Source organism: Meles meles, chromosome 1 (assembly GCF_922984935.1).
Source record: "Meles meles chromosome 1, mMelMel3.1 paternal haplotype, whole genome shotgun sequence".
NCBI classification, from domain to species: domain Eukaryota; kingdom Metazoa; phylum Chordata; class Mammalia; order Carnivora; family Mustelidae; genus Meles; species Meles meles.
This window is the reverse complement of record NC_060066.1, coordinates 207,222,429-207,245,099: the sequence shown is the minus strand read 5'-3', so window position 1 is coordinate 207,245,099 and position 22,671 is coordinate 207,222,429. Positions and strand designations below refer to the sequence as shown.

At 45.5% G+C, this 22,671-nt stretch overlaps 1 protein-coding gene across 2 annotated transcripts in view; it reads left to right on the top strand.

The window, feature by feature from the left end:
- KAZN (kazrin, periplakin interacting protein) overlaps positions 1–22,671 on the top strand; it is a 1,041,121-nt gene that overhangs the window by 221,593 nt on the left and 796,857 nt on the right. The gene's annotated exons all lie outside the window — the stretch shown is intronic.

Sequence of the window (22,671 nt, the reverse complement as noted above, 5' to 3'; positions counted from 1 at the left end):
CCATGCGTTAATTTTTTTCAGGACACAGCTACATGATTTAGTGCTCTAGAAAGGTCATCTCTTAGCTTTTTTCCCTCTTAGAGTTCTTTATCCAAAAGTAAGTGATAATGTCATGCCCTGGAAACTGAAAATGATCAGTTTGGTGTCTTCATGGCTGCCTGTCAGGAACTGGCTCTACCTTCCCATATCAGTCTTCATAGCAAGTTGAGTAATTAATTGAACTACCACTTATTGAGTCTTGAGCTTTTGTGCTAGGCATTCTGCATATGGAGAAAATAAAACATGAGTCTTCTCATCAGGGAGCTTCCAGTCTAGTGAGCAAGTCAACAGAGATTTCTGCTCCCCAACTCTTGGCGCACAGAGAAAGTTACCATATCTTCGTAGTACATTAGGACAGATAAACAAGGGAAGCTGAGTTGACCACCTGGGCCTTCAGCCAGCGTGAGGGCTGAAAGCTGAGTACCTCATCACACCTCTAACCCATTCCTACTGCACTGACTGCCCCAATGTCGCCATTGATGAGCTCTCCAATGGTGAGCTTTCTTTTTGGGTGGCAAGAAGGAATTCTTGATATGGGACAAACCTTCCATGGTCAGTTGTGGCAAGAGAACAAAGTGAAATTATAATAAAATCCTGAAGAAGGAGAATTTGATTTGTTTCCTGCTTTTGTCTATGTCTTTGTTTAAAGCCAATTAATAAGGTTTTTTGCCTTACAGCTCTTGGTGAGTTGAAAGTAAGTGAATTTGTGAGCTTGTTCAGGGGTCCACATTTATTTTATCCTTCCATTCCCATGGAGGATTTATGCCTAAATTACTCCTGGTGGATGGGTGACTATTTGATCGCTACCATTTCTTGAAGTGCATTTTTTTTGGTATGAGTTCTTTTTGGAAGATTGTATTTGATGACAAATAAAAGGCTACCTCTTTCCCCAGTTCTATTGGTGGAAATAATTTCTCACTGGTAAGAGGACTTATCTTTGTGGCTTGGTGGAATCTTGGTGGTTGTATTATGACTTGTCCTTCAAGCACATGACTAGTGAAGCCATTTCCCTGGCAGGCAGAGCCTTCCTTCTTTACTCTGGAAGGAAATCAAGATAACATTGGCAGAATCGACTGCTTCTTACACATTAGTTTTTAAAAGTACAGTTGTGTAGAGGATGGGGTCTTGTCAAGTTAATGGAGCAAAGTCAAAGTGGTCAACTACAATAGAATTCATGTCTTCACCATCTTAGTTATCTATTGCTGTATGAAGAATTACAACCAAACAGCAAATTTTATTATCTCACAGTGTGTGTGGGATAGGAATTCTGGAGCAACTTACCTGGTGGTTCTGGATCACTGCCTCTCCTGAAGATGTAATCATAGTATTGGGTGGTTTGACTGGAGTCATTGGATGCTTGACTGGAGCTCCTTCCAAGATGGCACATTCACATGCCAGTCAGGTTGTGCTAGCTTTTGATAGGAGGCCTTCATTCTTTACCACATGGGCCTTTCAAGGGTTAATTTTATCTCATAACAGGGCAGCTGGCTTCCCACAGAGTGAGTGATCAGAGAGAGAAAACAAGATGGAAGCCATAGTGAATTTATGACCTAGTCGGGAAGTCAAACTCCAACATTTCTGCAATATCCTGTTGGTCACACAGGTCAACCCTCTTCAGTGTTGGATAAGACCACATAAGGGTGTGAATGCCAGGATATTGTTTTAGAGGCTGGCTCTTAGTCTCTACTTTCTGCCCCTAATGAATAATATGCAAAATATACTCCCTTCTTCCAAAGATGTCCCCCCAAATATCATCTCATTAACATCAGCTCCAAGTCTGGAATCTTGTCAGTCAAATTGGGTCCAGGTATAATTCCTTAAGTGCAGTTTTGTTAATACCATTCTTCTGAATCTGAAGACCTGTGAACTAAAGAGGCAAGGCATCATCCTCATGAATGGACAGTGGCAGGACAAGTACAGAACAATTGCTGTAGATACTCCCGTTCATAAAGGAGGAAATGTGAACCACGCAGGAGCCAATGGATCATAACAATTCTAAAACCTAGCAGGCACAGCTTGATAGTTTCTTAACCAGACTTAAGGACTAGGAATAATTCCTCTTGGCTTTTGGTTCTACCATCTGAGATCTTGGTTCTACCCTCTGAGTCATTGTTCCTTTTACATGAAGGAAAGCTCTTGTGTCCATCTTCACAGTTTTCTCAGTCTGCATTTTGTCGTAGAACTCAGGATTCATAGACTTTCCTTCCTCTTTTGCACTGTCTTTGTCCCTTACAGTCCAAGCTGATAGTGTATTGCCAATACTATTCTCTTAAAAATGTTGTGAGTATACTGTGAAGGTCACTGGAGTTTATTCCATTAGGCAAAGCCACATTGCAAATGTTTTTGAGATAAACCCTTCTCTGACATGGGTTTTTAGCTAACACTGCTGAGGGACAGCCCTAACCTGCTTAGGAGACCTGTTTGACTGAATGTTTTTTTGAGGCATCACCTTAGATATTTCTAAGATCTGAACAAAGGATTTTATAGCCACACCCTTGGCTTTATGTTTGTACCATGTTTTCCCAAGAGGGCTCTGAACTTGCTCTTTGCCTGGGAACTGTTTCTTAATTTTCAGCCCTGTTTGTCATCTGGAGAAAATGAAGTTACCAAGACCAGTAAGTCCTGGCTTTTTTTTTTTTTTTTTTTTAATGATCCTTCTTTAGCTTCTCTCTCTTTTCTTGCTTTTTATGATTATAAGCAACAAGAAATCAAACAACACCTCCAACACTCTGGCTGCGAATCTCCTTTGCTAGATCATCCAGCTCATTAGATACATTTTCTACTTTCTACATCACTGCAGGCAACAGGGCCATTACACCATAGGCGACTGCCATTACATAGCAAGGATCTCATTCCTCTACTTTCCGATAGCATTTTTCTGTTCCCTTTATGCCCTTGCCAACGCAGCCTCCTTGAAGGCTCACAGGACTGTGCTAACAGTCTCTTTGAGGCACGTCAGGGTTTCATTAATATTCTCCTCCAAAGTTTTTTCAGCTCCTGCCCACTGGGTGGTTTGAAAGCCACACCCATATTTTGAGCGTTTTGTTGTTGGTGCCTAGGTACAAAAATTTGTATCCGTCATCTATGGCCGCTTAACAAATTACCCCAGAGTGGCTTAAGAACAATTCTCAACTGTTAGTGTGTAACAGGTTTTGTGATTTGGGGAATCAGGAGTGGCTTAGCTGTGATGCTGGCCTAAGTTGCTCGGGAGGTTGCCCTCAGCATGTCAGCTGGATGCAGGCACCCAAGGCCTTTGACTGTGGCTGGAGGATCTGTTTCCAAGTTGCCACATTCACGTGGCTGGTCAGTTTAGCTGGCTGTTGGCAGGGAACCTCAGTTCTTTGCCATGTGGCTTGCTTGTGTATTCTCATGACATGGTGGCTGATGTCCCTTGGAGTGAGTGATCTGAGAGAGAACACGCAAATGCCTTTTTTGGATCTAGCTTCAGAAGTAACACGCCCGTCATTTCTGCCATCCCCTGCTGGCTCTACAGATGAGCCTCATGTGGTGAGAAAGTGGACTACCCAAGGCTGTGACGACCAGGGACGCAAGAATCATCAGGAGTTGCCTTAGAGTCTGGCTGTCACATTCACCTTTCTGTGCCATTGGATAGTAGAAACGGTGAAATTTCAGTTTCCTGGAACCCATACATTAGCAATCACTTCCTAGAAACACTTAAGAGTTGAGATGAACTGTGGATCCAGATGCAATCACTTTCAACTCTTGTTAGCTGTTTTTTTTTTATTTTTAATTTTTATCTTTGGATGTCTAAATAACATGTCTGTAATGCTTCTTTGATTTTTCATTTTTAATTATCTATTGATTGCAACTAAGAAAAACAAGCATTTCGCTCTTCCACAATCCCCCTCCCCATCCTCATCCGTACATCCATATGTAGTTCTGGTTAGTTTAATGCTCAGTGTCTAAAATATGACCATGTAAGTACAAATCAATGGCAGTCAGGGAGTATATTATGATTCCTACCACTCTCTTGAACTTATTTTTATATCGTAACTTAGAGTTAATAATTTCTTGTTTCATTTTCTTTGATTCTGACAATAATTAATCTCCAAACTCTTCCCCTTGTTTAAATTCTTCTTAATAATTTCAAACACACTAGATATTTCATCAATACCAAGCTATAGTCTGACCACAACTTCATGAGAGACCCCAAGCCTGGACCACCCAACTGAGCCGCTCCCGCATTTCTGACCCTCAGAAACCATGTCAGCTAGTAAACATTTCCTGGCTTATCCTGCTAAGGTTAGGATTAATTTGTTAGGGGGCAATAGACAATTAATACAAGAAGTCTTGTTTTCTCTTTTCTCTCTTTTTTCCTCTTCGATGGCTTGTAGGATCATCTCTCTGCTTCTAACGTCTGAGATTTCATGATAATATGCCCTCTGTGGATATCAGTGGGGATTTTACAAAGCTTCCATCTCCCTGCAAAATCTGTTTCCTCCACTTTCCTTCCTTCTTTCTTCCTTCCTCCCTCTTTGTCTTTCCTCCCTTTCTCTCTCTCTCTTTTACCTCTTTCTCCCCCTCCCTCCTTTCTTCCTTCCCTTCTTTTCCCCTTCTGTCTTATTTTCTTTCTTCCTTTCTCTTTGAAGTCTTTCCTCCTAGTCTGGTGGTCCTTGGCTGCCTGCTCTTATTTCAGAACCACACGGAGCAGGTCCTCAAGAGGTCCTGAGCACGGAGGGGTGGCTTGTTGACTGTGGGCCTCGTTGTAAGGTAACCTGGCTGAGCTGTTTCATCAGAGAATCTGTGTTAGTATCTCCCGCTCTTGTCTGTTGGTCTGGTTTGTTCCCCGGAAGGACTTGTCAGTGTCATACCTTGGTGTAATCATCCTGCCTCTTCTTGGCCTGCACCGAAACCCTGATTTGACCACTTACTCATTGTGTGCTCTTGGTAAAGTAACCGAACCTCTCTGAGTCTCAGTGTCCTCATATGTGAAGGGGAGGATATTAGTAGAATCTGCCTCCATCTAACAGTAACATTGTTGTAAGGATGAAACGAGTTGATACACATAAAGTACTTAGAACAGTTCTTGCCACAAAATAAACACCAAACAGGTGTTAGATGGTACCTTCCTCTTCCTCACCATCCTTATCATCAGTAGAGATAGGTTAGGGAAGCGGCTGGGGATCTCAGCATTGAAAAGATCAGCAGCCAACTTGCCTTAATTTTTGGTGAATCATCCCTGCCTTCACCTGCCTTGTGTCCCCCTGTCCAGAGGCTCAGAGTGTTATCCTTTTCAGAGAATGAGTCTTCAGTGTTCAGCCTGAGTGGATGAGGGGCAGTCACCTCGAGGGGCACTAACCTGGAGTTAGCCTTCCTGTTCTCAGCGCTGACTTCTCTAACTCCCAGAGTGTCTGATGTTCTCAACCTGGCTGCATCCGACCTCTTCCTCTCCTGGCTTTGGCTTCTGATTTTTTGGGTCCGCTTGTACGTCTGCTTCAAGCTTCTAAAATTTTCTTTTTGTAACTTTTTCTCTTTTTCCTTCATCATTTGGATTTGTTCACGTGTTTTTTTAAAGAATACATTTTTACTGTCGTTTTAACTGGGTGTTGGGAGAGCAATGATGCAAAATCCTGGGTCCCTCCCTCAACCTCTCACTGGAATCTGAAATAGGCTTATTAAAGAAATATTTTCAAAAGCAATAAAAATTAAGTGGGCTTCTTGCTCATTTTGGATTTTGGGGCACTGTGGAAGGGAGCAGATGCATGAGCGAACCATAATGGTAGGTAGGATATTCACGTCTGTATTTGTACCTGGGCACATCTCCTTTACCCATCGTCACAGAACTCCTTGTACTTGGAATTAGTCACTGTCTGTCTCTTGTTACATTGTAACTCCAAGAGGGCAGATGTCTTTATTGTGTCCATTGTTATATGATTTGGAGTTTCAAAAACATCAACAGTTGTAGTAATTATTATCACTTTCATCGTAGCAGAAGTACTGGTCATGATAAAAACACAACTAAGTTCACCCAGTGTCTGCTGCTGGCTGGGCCCTATTACTTACAACGACTTTGAAGGAGGTAATATTATAATCTCCAGTCCACAGATGAGGAAATCAAGGCTCAGAGACTCTTGCTAACTTGCCCAAGGCCTGTAGTTAGTCAGTGGGAGAGGCATGATTTGAAACTCCAGAGCCTGACTTCTAACCACAATACCATTCTGTTTGTTAACTGAATAACTAAATGTAGAGTCCTTCAGACAGAACAGATTTATCTGGGGAAAAAATATGACTCCAGACGAACTGGTTGCTTCATCCCTTTCATAAATCTGTGGGCTACCCTTTGCTAAAAGCAGAATTTATTTGAGATATGAAGTGATTTCCTACTGTACTTTAGAATACAGGTGAGGGTATAGTAAAATGAAATTCATTGAAATATTAACAGACCAAAAGTAATTAAATAGCCTAAGTGGTAATTAAAATAGAGAACAAGATTTCCTTTGATAAACCTTTGTTACTAGCCAAGAATTAACAACAGAGGAGACAGTGGGTCCGTGTGGGACACCCTCTGTTTGGGGTAGGCGTAGCCCCATGAACTGCTGTTTCCTTTTTCTTCAGAATGATTACGAAATTGTTTTGAATCCTGCCACCCCAATCTCAGACCCAGCCCTAATCTATGCAGTCAGCGTGACCCATAGAGAGACTTGACAGTTCTTACAGGTGAAATTGGTTCTTGCGGTCCCTGAAACATGGCCCAGGGCTCTGTGCCCTGCAGAAAGAATAAATATTTGTTGATTTGTTGGCTCCTTGCTGGATTGACCTCTGCTTGCTCTTACTGAGGCTGTTCCTTTAAAGTAAAATGATTTATGAGGAGAAGACGTGTGTCAAAGCACGCGATGGACATTTGTGCCATCAGATGGACATAGACAGAAGCAGCTTTTCCTCTGCCTGAGCCTGCCTTCCAGCGGCCCTGGATTCCCCCTTTAAACAAAGGAGGGAGACTCGGTAACGGGACTGTTTCACTTTGGAGGACACTCGTTTTGAGTTTTTGGAAGTGACTCTGGCTGAAATGAAATATTGAGAGGGAAAGTTGTGGATTCCTTTCCCCTGGTGTTGGTCTTCCCGTGAGATGATTCAGGTGAAGCTTAAGTCTATGTCAAATTGTGGCAAAGGGATCATAGTTTTTCCGTGTTATAATTTTGTCTTGATGATGATGTTGCCATTTTTTAATTTGTCCCTGAACAGCCAGGACCAGAAATTATGTGTCATGTTTCCATGGCAAGTTTTGTGCATTCCTGACAGCCTTGGAATGTGTCTTTCAGTTTTAAAACATTCCATCACTTTGGGACACTGCGGGGCTCATGTTTCTTGACAGATTCCCCACCTGCGTTATCGTGCTGTGCTTAGGTCAGATACAGCACGGGAAGGGGGTCCTTCCCCCTGGAAAGCCAGTTTCTAATTCATTCCATCCTACCCCAACCCCTACCCCTGTGCCCACCCCAGCACCCATCCCAAACCCCCCAGCACCCACCTCAACCCCTACCCCTGTAACCACCCCAGCACCCATCCCACCCTCTACCCAGTGCTCAACCCAGCACCCACCCTGCACCCACCCCAGCGCCATGTCTCCCCCATTAAAAGCAGAATCACAAGGACCTAATTAACATGCGGTTTGCTTCTCCAGGTCCTCTTTGCCTTGGCACGGACTATTGGCAAGAAGCCTCCTGCCCATGGCTGCCCAGGTCTCTGGGACTTTCTCAGCTGCGTTTGCATGCGGATCGTATCCTCGAGCTCCACAATGCTGCATCTGGTCTTGTACAATAAAATGTCAGCAGCCCCTTCATGTCAGCTGTTGAAGTTGTGTTAGCTCCCAAAGCAAAGGAAGCTGCCCAGGGTGCTTTCTCCTGGGATTCTTTCTGGAAAGAGAACAGTCAGCTGTCCCTCACACCCTCGGACTCAGAGTGGTCTCTCTTGTCCTCCTTCCAGGAGCTGCCCGGAATCTTAGGTTTGACCACCTTGCTCATGACTCCGCATCATCGGAGAGGGTGGTGGCAGGGCTCTGTGCACGTGGGCCAGCAGAGTTGGTGCTGCCGAGAGCAGAGTCAGGTGCTGTGGCCCGCGGTCTTCATGGCGGTGACCACTGTCTCACGTTAGGCTGCCGATCCCCTTCTAGCAGATGTTCTCACGGTGCTACCAAGAGCAGCCATCAGGCTGGGATGTGGGCAAGGCCAGGAAGGTGATACTTAGCTCCCCAAAGTGAAACAATGAACCAGGTATATCTCACTTCATCATTTCAAGCCAGGTCTTCTGACTGATGGTTCACGTGCCGGTCCAGGGCCTTGGAAGTTGGACAACACTGGATCTGAATGCCGGTCCCCCCTTGGTTGCCTTTGTGACCTTGGGCAGGTCACATCTCTGTCCTCGGTTTCCTCGTCTGCAAACTACAGGTCATCGGACCCTCACTGGATTTTTGTAAGAATTCTAACAAAACACAAAGTAAGTGTGGCTCCTTGACCACAGCAGGTGTACAGGGAAGGTGTACAGGGAAGGGGGACTGTCGTGGCTTTACTTACAACAGGAGCTAAGTGCTGTTATAAGTGTTACTGTGAGTGAGAAAAGTTATTACTGTAGAGTGTTTGGTGAATCAATTCATACCACCTTTGAACTGCAACAGAGTTGAACTTTCTGAGTCCTCCCAGCAGGTTGGTCATACTCACTTAGGTAGTGACATGCTAAGGGCAAAGATTATCTATGATTGAAAGCAGATGCTTTGGCTTTATTCATTTATGTTTCATGTATTTCCAGTTTTACATACTTGGGAACATTCTTGCTTTTTCAGTTTCTTTCATTTAGACCTTAAAGAAGGGTATCGTATGGACTGGAGGAAAGTTGCAGATTCTGCATGAAACATGGAAGGCACCAGAGTGCATTCTACGGTGTGAGACATGGTGATGACGGGCCATGAGTCAAAGGTACAACCTCCTAGATTCTCAGGCTCTGCCATCAAATGCGACTAATAGAGAACAAAGGAGTCAGCATCCCCCCTTCCCCCTGCCCCTGACCAAAGGGCAGGACTGGAACGTTCTTTGAGATCTTGTGTTTTGTCTTAAAATTACACATGAATGGTACACTCTATTCGACATTTCATCCCTGTTTATTTTATCCTAGAAAGAACGATCAGCCTCCATCAGGCCTCCCAACCCCTGAAAGGGTTCTGGGAGAGAGCACAAGGCATGTGCCTTCCAGAATAGGGGACCAGTAGTCCCATCTGAAAAGTGGGGTTAAGCTCTAGATACAAGGGAGGAATCAGGAACACCTGGAGAATGGACGGTAGTGAAACAAGGGAGGAAAAGAGAGCCAGGTCTTGGGGTGTGGATCTGGGCTGGAATTAGAGCATGGAAGGAATCCGGCAGCCAAATCCATGAACCACAAAACCCGCCTTCGGAAGCCTGTCAGCTCTGAACTGTACCAAGCCGTCCATTGAGGACGGCCTCTCGGCTTCTTTTCAGGAAAGTCACTGGTTTAGGGAGTGAAGTTGGCCTCCCGCCGATGGTGAGCACGTTCCGGAAGGACCACAGTTAGGACCACAGTTAGGGTATTCAATTTTCCGTCCCCGGGAGGGCGACGCGTCCTTGGCTCCGCTGCCTCCTCCTCGAGCCAGAGGCCATTCAGTTGCTGCCGTCTTTACCTGGACAATGACATTCAAGTGAAAACCCGAGCGCCGAGCCCAGGCAAGTCTTCTGGCTACATGATTTTGTCATAGTCCATTTCTCACAGAGCGACTTTATTGTGATTTATTCCCTCGCAGCTTCCATCAGGGGGAAGTGGAGTGGCCTTGGTTACTGCGCATAAAGGGAAGGGAAGTGCTTCTTGAACGCTGGTGGAACAATGCGGGGACAGATCCCGGCTGCGGCTGCGTGTGATAGAGAGTTCTTTTGCTCCAGGTGGAGTTCTGGGGCCCTGGGAGGGAGGCTCGCCTGTGAAAGCACCTGTTATCTTTGTGCAAATTGATACTTGTCTGCCGTTTGCTTGCCTGAGAGTGCTCTGGGCCACGGTCCAGGGGAGGTCATCTTTTGTGCTGATGCCGAAGGAAATGGGTAGGATTGGCAGGCGTTTCTCACTGCCGTGGTGCATGCAGATGGTGTCAGTTACAGGCCACAGGACTGTGTTGCTCCAGAACGAAACTCTTGGGATCCTAGGGCCACGCTTCCTACCTAGACTCCGGGTAGCGATAGATTGTGGCAGCCTTTGACCCAGCTAGATGTGTCTGTGGAGCTCAGTGGGGAGAACCACAGGGCCGTGGAGCCTTTCAGAGGATGTGGTTTTGTGGCTGTGGCCAAGTTGCTAAAACTACGTGGCCTCAATTTCCCTAATAGAAGGATGGAGCCAGTCGTTCAGAAGCGTGAGTTGTATGGGATGAAACGTGATACACGCAGAAGCGCTGGGTACAGTGCTTGGCCTTCAGGAGGGGCTGTATGAACCGCCGTGATGGGTGGTGGGAGGCATCTGTGCCGTTCCAGCTGCCTTCCTCGGAGCGAGGCATGGAAAACGTCAACCTAGGGAAATATCCTAGCTCCTGTGTGGTCGGGAAGCCTTGGGAAATAAAAGCCAACGGGTGTGAGTGGTACACGGAGCTTCAGATGTGGGACTTGTGTTAAGTAGGTCCTCTTGGTACGGAAAGCAGTGGAAGCTAGCTTGAGGAAGAGGAGGGGACTTGTCATGCAGGGGTGAGGGCAGGAGGCTGCTTGGTCTCCAATGGATATGGGTCCTGACCATTTTATTCTCCCGCTTTTCTCTCCCTGCCTCTCTAGCTGCCTTTGCCCCTTCTGGACTGCATACCAGACCGCGACTGTCCAGTCAAACAGCATTTCCATGCTGGAGATCTCAGCCTCTGCTCGCACCACTGGACAGTCGTCTGGGAGAGGAATGAAAAGGCTGTCGGGTGGACGGGCAAATGCAGGGCTGTGGGAGTGGACGGGGGTAGATTCCCAGCGAGGAGCCCTGAGCCCTACAGCTGCCCTCTGCGGCAGGACAGGCTCCAAGGGGCAGGTGAGGGCAACGTCTGCTCCAGGCTCCGGGGAATTCGGCAGTGGCCGCGTACCACTTGGGGTGATGGTTGCTGAGTACGCTCCTGAACACTAACCCTAGGCCAGGCACGGTCCTAAGACTGCGTTTGCATTAATGACTTTCGGCTTCGTTACTCGGAAGCAGATGTGGCTTCATCTCCTTGTGAGCAATGAGACAAGAGATGCCCAGAGGAGTGAGGTCACCTCCCCAAGTGTGCACAGTTAGTGACAGATGGAGCTGATGGAACTCAGGGTAGCACACACCACAGCCCACGCCTCCGAAAAGACATGCCCCTTCCACAGGAAGCAGGCCGAACCTCCCCTAAGCTTCTCCCTGGCCATGGGTTGGGATCATGTTTATCTTCCAAGGTGTGGCCGGAAGCACACCTCCCCTCTGGGACGCGCCCCAGCCCCCCCCCCCCCCCCCCACTGACCTGTAGTCCCATCGGCTGTCAAGCCCTGTGGGCTCCGTCAGAGCCTGATTCTGTCACCACCCTGCCCGGGTTCCTCCACATCACTGTACACGTTGTCACCATTCTCGCCATGGCCTGTATTGTCACTACTTCTGTGACACCGCAGCACGTCTAAATCCACGTACGTCTCCCAGCACCTGCGACATAAGTCCGGGCCTCTCGCAGATCGGGCCGTGGAAAGAACTCGGCTGTAGATTCACTGTCGTCACAGAGAATCCTTGGTCCGAAAGGCTTATTTTGTCGCTTCCTTTTGAACCTGACCGGTTACGTAATGTACGACTTTCCCGGCGGTGCGGAGGTGACCAGCGGGGGATCCTGTCTGTGTTTCTCTGTTAGACTCCAGGTGCGGTTGACACTGTCGTCCTTCCATGGTCCAGTATCAGGTTTTTTGGGTTTTTTTTTTTAGGTCTGTGATCTCAAGTTGGGTGTCCAACTTTTTTTAAGATTACGCTAAAATGTACCTAACCTAAGAGCTACTGTTGTGAAGGCATAGTTCAGTGGAATACATTCCTAATGTTACAAAACCCTCACCACGACCGAGGACCGGAATATTTTTATCACCACAAAAGAAAACCCGGTCACTCCTGCCTCCATCCCCCGAGTCCCTGGCAGCCGCTAACTGGCTTTCTCGTCTCCAGATTTGCCTGTTCTAGGCATTTCATATAAATGTCATCATTCATTGAGTAGCTTTTCGTGGCTTCTTTCCCTGAGTCTGGGTGTTAAGGTTCATCCGTGTTATAGTGTGTATGACACGTGTAGCCTGCGTGAACATGAACTTCATTCCTTTTTATGGACGAGTAATATTCATTGTGTGGGCGGGTGCCGTGTTTTGTGTATCTGCTCATCGGCTGATGGGCCCGTGGGTCATTTTTCACCTTCGGCTGCTACGAAGGTTCATGGGCAAGTGTTTGCTTGGACGCCTGTTTTCAGTTCTTGTGGTTGTTTATCTAAGAGTAGAATTGCTGGTTCACGTGGAAACCCTTTTTTTTTTTTTAAAAAAAGATTTTATTTATTTATTTAAGAGAGAGAACAGAGGGAGCATGAGAAGGAGAAGCAGACTTCCCGCTGAGCAGGGAGCCCGACACGGGGCTCAATCCTAGGACCCTGGGAACACAACCTGAGCCCAGGACCCTGGGAACACAACCTGAGCCCAAGGCCGACGCTTACCCCACTGAGCCACCCAGGCGCCCGGGAAAGTCTGTAACTTACTGAGATTCTTTAGCTTTCCGAGTTTAGCTTATAGAGAAACCACCAGCCTGTTTTCCACAGCGGCTGTACCATTTTACATTCCCAGCGGCGACATACGAGGGTTTCAATCCCACATCCTCTCCTCCAGCATCAACTTTTGACTTGCAGAATGAGTTTTATTATAACAACAGGGGAAAAAATACCTGAATTATTTAGGCTTCATTTATTTAATGAGACCATATTAAAGCAAGAGCTGGAAACGTGTGAGCATTTTAATGCAAAATACATCACAGAATTTGAGACACACGAAAAGCAAAGGTTGTTTAACATGTAGGGATAAATTTGATCATTAGTTCCTATCTATGGACCATATAAATGACAAGATCATAAAATCCATGGAGCTTCTGGTGGCGAGGCTGTGCCCCATGATGTGATTCATTTGGTATATTTTTTTCTATAAAAATGTACGATGGCCCGTCTCAGTGACATCTGGGCTCGTCTGCATAAAATGAGTGTTTAGGGTCATATTATTATTATTTCATGTTCGGTACTTCATCTCATCTATAAAAATAGAGGCACAGTATGATAAGTTGTTATTCCTCTTCTGAAAACATTAAGAAATTTTATGTGTACCTTCTATTTTTGCTAATGACACAAAATGTGGAAACTTGTTATTTTTTTTCTTCCACCAACCCCTGAATGTGCCATCCTTATCTGAAACCTAAATAAACACTCATTAATGTACAGTGAAATTCAAATGAGCACTTTATATAAATAAGCCTGCTATAGAAATACATGTTTCTTCAAATTTGTAGACCAGAATAACGTGCAATAAATTTAACATCGTTTCACATTCCGAACCACCGACCAAGTAAACTGGTTTTATGACTCAAATTTCCTAACCTCAGGTAGAGTAAGAAAGCATATATATATATGGCTCTTCATTCCATAATGCATCGTACATCTTAAGAACAGTATTATCTGGTTGAGATTTTTATCTGCCAAATGGAGCAGAGTGTACCTAATGTCTGATTCTAGAGTGTTATGTTGGGGTGGCAGAGGGGACAGAAAGAATGGGGTGAGGTTGCTTTTTCTTTCACTTCTTTTTTTTTTTTTTAATTCTTTTGGATAAATATTTCTTTGTTCAAGTGCTGCTATGCGCTAGATGCTGGGCGTCTAGTGATGAATTGAGTAGACACGTTGCCGCCTCTGGGAACCTATACTTGGTGAAGGTCTTACGGTTATCTGTTGTTGCATAACGGACCATCCCCACACTGAATGGCCTAAGTCAATGCCTTACCGCGCTCATGGTTGTGTGGGCCAGGAATCTGGGTATGGTGTAGAGGAGTGCTTCAGTCCTGCTTCAGGGTGGCAGGGGCCACGGCTTGGGTGACCAGAATGGTAGAGATGGCCAGGGCTGTGTGTCTAAACATCAGTTATGGTGGATGGCTAGATTCCTTGGTTCTTCTCTTTGTTGCCTCTTCTAGGACTGGAATATTCAAGATGGCTTCTTTATTCAGAGATCTGGAGCCTGGTCTGGCTAGCTACTTGGAAGAGGTAAGGCTGGTCAGGCCTCTCTTCCTTTCTCCATGTGGTCTCCATGCGTGTGGGCTTCCTCACGTCTGTTCATGTCCGGTGGGCAGACTTCTCACATGGCAGATAGCTTCTCCCAGAGCAAGTGCTCCAAAATCATGGGCAGGAGCTACAAGACCTCTTATGACCTAGCCTTGGAAATCCCAGAATGTCACTTCTGCCCCTTACTAATGCTGAGCCATGTCATTAAAGCCAGCCAGACTCATGGGAAGGGATTTATACCCTACCTCTCAATGAGAGGAGTAACACAAAATTTAAGATCATTTTAATCTGCCACAGAGGAAGGCTGACATTAAAGAAATAACCACAAAAATAACTACGGCAATAAGAAAAGTACAGGCTTCTTTATAGTAATCAGGACTTCTTGATTGCAAATGACAGAAATTCAACCCAGAGGGTTAATGAAAAGAAGGGAAGTTGCTGACCCATGGAAAGGGGAAGTCGGTGGTTGACTCCTGATGCTCTAATCATACAGGCAGGAATCTCTTTCCCTATTTGTCAGTGATCATTGTCTCTTTGCTCAGGTGATTTTATTCTCCGGTGGGTGGGTGCTCCTCAGATGATAGCTACAAAAGCCACCAGCTGCTCGGTGTGGTACTTTTGCAATCACAGCGGAAAAAGAAACTCTCTTAATAAATCTATCAAATGGTCCTGGGATTAAATCTGATTGGCCACGTTTAGGTCACATGCCTTCTCCTGAGCCAGCCACTGTTGCCAGGGAAATGATAAGCTTGGATCCCCCCCGTCCGGGCTGTGTGCCTCCCCCCGGGACCTCAGAAGAGGACCTGCCCTACGTGAGCTACGAGTGGGGATTTTGCTTCCAGGAGAAGAAGAGACAGTTTCTTTTATGGGAACACAATGGAAGTAGATGCTAACCAGACACACATAACATGCCTATGACACAAGCCGAAAAACATAGGATGACCTGCCTTGAAGTTTAGGTCCACACACAGATACGAGGGGGAGGCTAGTCTTCCCTGTTGTCATTCCTTCCTCATTTCCAGTCAGTCAACTTGCATTTATTAAGTTTTCATCTTGTACGAAGCACTAGACGATTTGTAACTGGGATCACGAAATGAAATGTAGGGGGGGTTTGAAGGATCGTGGCGGGGGGGGGGGGCGCGGCTCATCCTGGAAAAAGATGTGACCACTAGGTGGCAGTAGCACACCCGGGCGTCATTGGGTGAAGCTTTGACGGGTTTGGGGGGCCAGGAAGTCCCTCACATCAGGTGACCTTCCTGAAGAGCAGGCGAGGAGGGCAAGAGAACTGCCAGGGGAGAAGGGGATGCTAGAGGGGACTTCTGCATCCAGGTGATGTCACCTCGCAGCACAGCGGGGGTTGTGCGGGTCAGAGAGCAGCAGTAGCTTGGACCCTTTTGCTCTGGGGCTTGTCTCATCTATGGCTAGCAGATATTGGGTGCAGTCTTGTGGGGCATGCAAAGCAGACAGGCTTTAAATAGCTAAAAATCTCCCTATTCGGGCTATATTTAACACAAGTGGATGTGTCAAAATCTGAGTTTGGCACCTGCTGGCTTTTGAGTTAATGGGCCTCAGCCTTCAGGGAAGAAAACCATCCAGACCATCTTGGCGGATTAATGCAATGTGGAGCTAATGATTACCCTCGGTTATAAACATAGCAACCCGTCGACATCAGCAAGTTAAAGGCTTGAGTTATAAACTGTGGAATAATCATCGTAACGGTTAAAGCTGGATACATGATTATCACGTGACAGATACGGCGTCATGTCCTTTATGCAGACTGTCTCATTTAATTCACGGATAACTCCGTGTAGGAGTTCCTGTTATTGTCCCCATTTACAGATGGGAACAAGGAGGGGTCCAGGAACTCATCCAAGCTTGTACAGTTGGAGGGGCAGACAGCACTGAGACCCAGGCCGACGCGCTTCAGAGCCGATGCTCTCAAACTGCCGCAGCATCTTGGGGGAGCTGGGTAACCTTACTGGCCCATTTCTTCACCTGGGAAAGTAGAGGGGCTTCCCAGGTGACGCTCCAGGCCCCGTCTGTCACTGGACTTCAAAGATTGCTCTGTGTGCCGCACCAGGTGGAAATACATCAGCGGGGACCCCTTGACTGTGTCCTCGGGGAAGCGGTGAGAATGGCGTGGGAGGATGTGGGGGACCAGAGGGGCAGCTGGGTGAGCCCTAGAAGGGCAGTGGGAGGGGGCTGGAGCAGCAAGCGGTCTGCAGAGTGGGGACAGTGTAAGGTAGGGATTAGGAGCACAGACTCTGCCTCCCTCACCCACTAGCTCTGAAATCTTGGGTGAGTCAATTCACTGGTGTCCCTTCATTTGTAAACAAGGAGCGAGAATAATAGCACTTACTTCAGGAGAATTGTCGCGGTGATTAATTAAGGCAGTGCCTGTTAAACACGGAGCTCGGTGCTTGCCAAGTAGAGTCACCCACAGATGTGTGTTGCGCTGCTCCTCCTACTGCCAAGTATTATTATCCGTGCAGGAGCCATGTGACGGGGAGAAGGGGTGCAGGCAGTGACGGTAAGGAAGCCCCCAAGAAGGGTGCTCCAGTCCTAGCCATGGTCAGCGCGGGAAATGTTTACTGTGTCCCAGGTACTCTGCTGTCTGCTTGTTTCACATTTGCTAGAAAAAAAAAAAAAAGTCTAGCTCTGTTCCCTGCCCTCACTTTTATTGTGCCCCACTTGGCTGGTATTGGTGATATGACACCCCACTTGTGATGTTGTCTCTAATGACGTTATTCTGGACCCAGAGTGCGGTATCATGGCAAGACGGTGAGAGCAGGCATTGGACAGTTACGACCTTGGGTCTCCTCTCTGTTGTGTAAACCTCTGAGCTTCAGATTCCTCATGTCTCTACCAGATCTTTAACAATGACAGTTGGGAACTTACAATATGCTGGGCATTGCGGGATGCAAAGTAACTTGTTCAAATTCACCTCCCTAGTAAGTGTCACAGCCGGGGATGGCCCAGCCTGCTGACCCGAGGGCCCACATTATCCGTGACTCATCCTTCTGCACAAAGGTTTTAAAAGCCCCTGACATATGATAGGTGCTTGATAAACCATAATTTTTGTCATTATTATTATTATTATTATGGCTTGTCAGAGGGGCAGGCGGATTGAGACCCAAGCCAACTGGCTTTGGGATCTGGCTGTCAAACCAGCTGTATTTACTCATTCAATAAACATTTCCTGACTGGCTTTCCTTTGCTAAATTTAACCCTTGATAAATGGTGAACAAAATCCTGTTCTTGCCTTCAAGGGAGTCACCATCTAGTCCAGAGACTCTGAAACAGTGTTCACTAAACTATGCTCCACTAACAGATACCTCCCCCTCCTCCCCGCTGCAATTTTGGTGTTTCTCAGTGGTAAACGTTTGCTTTTCGCGTCCGTGTTTTCTACATTCTGGGATCTGAGCTGTTCTCAAGGCAAAAGGAAAGGAGTCATGGTGGAACCACAAAATTGCTCTGAACGCTTCTGCTCGACAGGGCATAACTCGCGTCTACTCCCATTTAGTTATCTAAAGCAAGTCACGTGGGAAAAACGGATGTTACTTAAGGCAGGAAGTATGTTTCTCCACCAAAGAGGGTCACTACGGGGGTTCTGTAGGAAAAGGTTCGGAGAGGAGTTTTGGAACGAATCATTAAATCTGCTGCAGTTGGATTTTTAAGCGATTGTAATACAATATGGTACGTTCTTTAATGGAAGCATCTGTTCTTGGAGCAGAGGAAGGCGTGCTCACCTCTTCCAGTTTGCCTTTTGCATTTAGAACAAAGTGAAGTTTAGAACATATTTTAGAGTCTCAATTTTCTGGAACAAGAATAGAGAGAGCTGTGATAGATGCATTTTGAAAACCCAAAATTCACTGGCCTAGTTGGAATGGAAAGCTATGACAGTCGTTTCTCCTTTCCAAGAAGGGATGTAAGGAGTTCTGTGGATGGCCGTGTCTGTGTGTCGGCAAGCAAAGAGCGTGGGAGCTGGGGTATCCTCAGAATGACTTAGGGAAGCACCCTTATGTCCATGTATTGGGAGGGAAGAAGAGGGAAGCCAGGATGGTGGTGGAAAACATAGCACGAGTCATTCAGAGGCTGGTTCTTGACGCTAGTGGGTTATTTGGATACCTGTGCCCCAACTTTCCTGTTGGCAAGAAATACAGAGCGTTTAAAACTTTACAGTCTTCCTGAAATTCATGTGTTGTTACTGTTTTTAACTTTCTACAGTAGAGCTCAGCTTCGATCTAGAGCCCACATTTCCACTGATGGTAACTCAGTCCCTTCTGGTTGAAAACTTAGTATCTTTACTAGGTAGATATCAAATAAATTCAAATTGCTCTCTCTACCCTCTTTCCCTTCTTTTTGGGTTCTCAGGAGGCTTATGTGTTGTCCTGTCTTGGGGATGCGTATCTGCTCCCTGAATCTCCCTCTAGACAAGTCAGGACTCAGTGGGAATGCCTTCATCCCCCGGGATGCTAGAAAAGACAGGAGACTGGGGAGTGACGGTGGTAAGGCAGCTGTCTCAGATCCACGCTAACATAGAAGACCACGTGGTTATCCTTTCTATGCAAATCCCGGGTGTCTCCTATTGACCTGCACACAGACAGAATTCCCCGCCCAGATGCCTAAGGCAGGATTTAATATGTTAAGTCCTTCAGCTTTCAAATCCCCAGATCTATCTGGGTGCTTCTAACCATCTCCTTTGGAGAACGAAGATTCAGGGGAGGCAGGAATCAGGCCCCATACTTTCTTGTTCACCTTTCTCTGCCAGAGCGAAGCTCCTCCCCCAGTCCAGGACAGGATCTGAGACTCTTCCTCCGTAGTGAGGAACTGCTCTGATGTCCTGGATTCTTTCTGCTCTGTGGCTCACAGTTCCAACACCGTGCTCTGTTCTCCAAGTTTGAGTCTCGGTAGTTCAAAACCATCATTTATTTATTATTTATTATTTGTAGTACTTACTGTAGGATTTACGATATGCAGATCAAACAACACAGGCCACCTCCAAATGATGCGGCCCTTTATGTATTTGTAAACATTCTCATTCTTCGTACTCTCATATGTTTTACTTTTATGTATGTTCTCAACCCCACACTGCATTGTTGTTTTGCTCTCAACCATCTATTATCATTTAAAAGAATTAAAAGATGAGAAAGAAAATATGTTTACATTACATGTTGCTCCTTTCAAGCATTCTTTTTTACATTTTCCTAAATAAATGTTTCCTTCTAATGCCTTTTTCCTTCCGCCTAAAGAAATCTCTTTAGCATCTCTTTTACTGGAAGTCTACTGTAGAGGTGGTGAGATCTCTCAACTTTTCATTTATCTGAGGAAAGTCATTATTTTACCTTCATTACTGAAAGACGTTGTTGGTTATAGAATTCTAGGTTGACAAGTGTCTTTCTCTTTGGGTATTTTAAAGATGCACAGGTTATCTTCTGGTTTGCATAAATTCTTTTTTTTTTTTTAAAGATTTTATTTATTTATTTGACAGACAGAAATCACAAGTAGGTAGAGAGAGAGGAGGAAGCAGGCTTCCCGCGGAGCAGAGAGCCGGATGCGGGGCTCGATCCCAGGACACTGGGATCATGACCTGAGCCGAAGGCAGAGGCTTAACCCACTGAGCCACCCAGGCGCCCCTGGTTTGCATAAATTCTTATGACAAGTCTGACATCATTCTTATCTTTGTCCCTCTGAATGCAATATGCCTTTTTTCTCTGGCTGATTTTAAGATTCTCTCTTTCTCACTGTGCGTGTGGGTGGGTGTGTGTGGGGTGTGTGTGCATGCCTTTAGCAATTGGATTATAGTATGTCTTGATGCCATTGTCTTTGTGTTTGTCCTAGTTTGGGGTTTATTGAGATTCTTGTATTTTTATGTTTGTGATTTTATCAAATTTGGAAAACATTCTTTCTTCAAATATTATTTCTGTCCCTGTCCCCACCACACCCCCCCGACTCCAAGTGTATGTATGTCAGACAGCGTTATATTGTCAAAGAGGCTCTGTTCATTCATTCTAGAGAGTTTTATTACTATAATTTTAAGTACACTGGTCTGCATTGTTGAATCTGCCGTTAATCTCATTCAGCAAAAACTTTATTTCAGATACTGCATTTTTTTCATTCCTAGAACCTCCCTTTGGTTCTGATTTAAATATTCTGTTTTTCTCCTCATTATAATCGTGTTTTATTTCACAACTTTGAACATGCAAAACATACCCATAATAGCTGCTTTAATGGGCATGTTTGCTAATACTATCACTTGTTATTTCTGGGTCTGTTTCTATATACTGATTTTTCTCTAGGCTATGAGTCACACTTTCTTGCTTCTTTACATGTCTGGTAAGTTTTTTATTGAATACTGAGCATTATGAATTTTGCATTTTTGGGTGCTAGATTTTGTCATCCTTCTACACACAAAAGGGGCTCCTTTTTTTTTTAACCCCCTGGCAGGTGTTTTAGTTACTTGTAAATCAGTTTGATTCTTTCAGGACTTACTTTTAAATGATTTTTGGGTAGGCTTACAGTAGCCTTTATTCTATGGATCATTTAGCTTCATTTCTAAAGCCTGATCCTTCTGGAGTCCTTACTGAATGTGCCCTGAATTCCTGCAAAGCCCAAAGCCCATCCACTTCAGGGGATGAGATTGTGAACAATTTGGGCCCCTGCGAGATCTCTTGGAATTGTTTGGCTTACGGCTGCCCAGACAATAACTCTTCTCTCCTGGAATTTTTCTCTTGCCAGGTCACAAAGAGTTTCATTCTACCCACACACAGAATTGATACTCAGCCAACAACTCAAAGGGACCCCTTGGCAGATTTCTGGAGATCTCCGTGCAACCCCCTCCTCTTCACTTCTTTGTCTCGCAGACCTTAGCAAAGGTAGCCTTCCCAATCTCCCTTTGTCTTCTCAATTCAGTGAGATCACTGGGCTGTCCTTGGTTTCCTCTTCCTGTGCTGAAGTCTGGCCATCCCCTTTTTGCAGAACGCCTGGTGATGATTGAACTCAACTTTTTTCCCTCCCCTTTTCTAAATGACCATAGTATTGCACTCTCCGTTGTTCAAAGTCTGAAAAATACTTGTTTAGAAGATATCAAAGAGTTTTCTAGTTATTTATGACAAGAGGGTAATCTGAGCCCTCTTACTCCCTCCTGATCAGAAGCAGAAGTGCTCAGAGTTATTCTATTGTGAACCAGTTTTGTTTTTTTTTTTAAGATTTTATTTGAGAGAGAGAATGAGAGAGAGAGAGAGAGAGAGAGAGATCATGAGAGGGGGAAGGGCAGAGGGAGAAGCAGACTCCCTGCTGAGCAGGGAGCTGATGCAGGAACCCCAGGATCATGACCTGAGATGAAGGTAGTCACTCAACCAACCGAGCCACCCAGGTGTCCCATTGTGTACTGGTTTTTTGATGACAACTTTCATCTTCAGAATTGTGGTTGGTACAGTGGTTTTCCTGAGAATGCCTAGGCTTTACTTGTTCTTGGTCAGAGAGGGTAGATGTACCTGAAATTTATAGGAATTCTATAAGGAAAAAAACTTGAATTCAAGGAAAAATAAGGAAATTAATTCAATAATATTTATTGAGCACCACCTATTTGCTAGTACCTGCCTTCCCTGTTGGGGACATAACCATAAAGATTAAAAAAAAAACAAAAAAACCAAAAAGCTCTCCTCTTCCTGAGTGCATTGTAGAGAAAGTAGAGGAAGAGGCAATGAGCGTAAAAAGTAAGTAAAATCTTGAAATTTATAACAGGTCAGATGGCAGGCACTGTGAATTGTAGAGGAATAATAATGCTCCCAGCACATGTGTGGTACTGGCTGGAAAACATGGCCTTTGTCCCTTCATATACTTTAACGATGGAGGCCATCTGCTTCGAGGTAAAGTAGCCAAGTGTATTACCATAAATGTCAATTACTCAAGGTCTATCCCCTCGCGCCCTGCTAATCTCTGTAATTCACACGCACTTACCACCAAGTCATCTTCACGGAGGTGTTCCCTAAGTTGTTTCTCTTCCGTTTCCTCAACAGGACTGGATGCTCCGTGAGGGTAAGGTCTCGTGTCTGCCTTTGCTCACCATTTTATCTCCTGGCACTCCATACAGGTTTGGCATTTGGCGAGCGCTCCGGAAACACATGAGAGCCATTAAACACGTGTGTTGAAGAGTTTCGTGGCTGTACTGGTTTCTTGACGTCCTGCCTGGTTTGTGCCATACATGCACACCGCTGCCCCTCCTTTTAAAAGTACAGGCCAACTGCTGTTTGAAAGTTATCTGTTCTTTTTTTTAAAAAAAAAATATTTATTTATTTGACAGAGATCACAAGGAGGCAGAGGCAGGCAGAGAGAGAGGAGGAAGCAGAAAGCAGCCTCTCTGCTGAGCA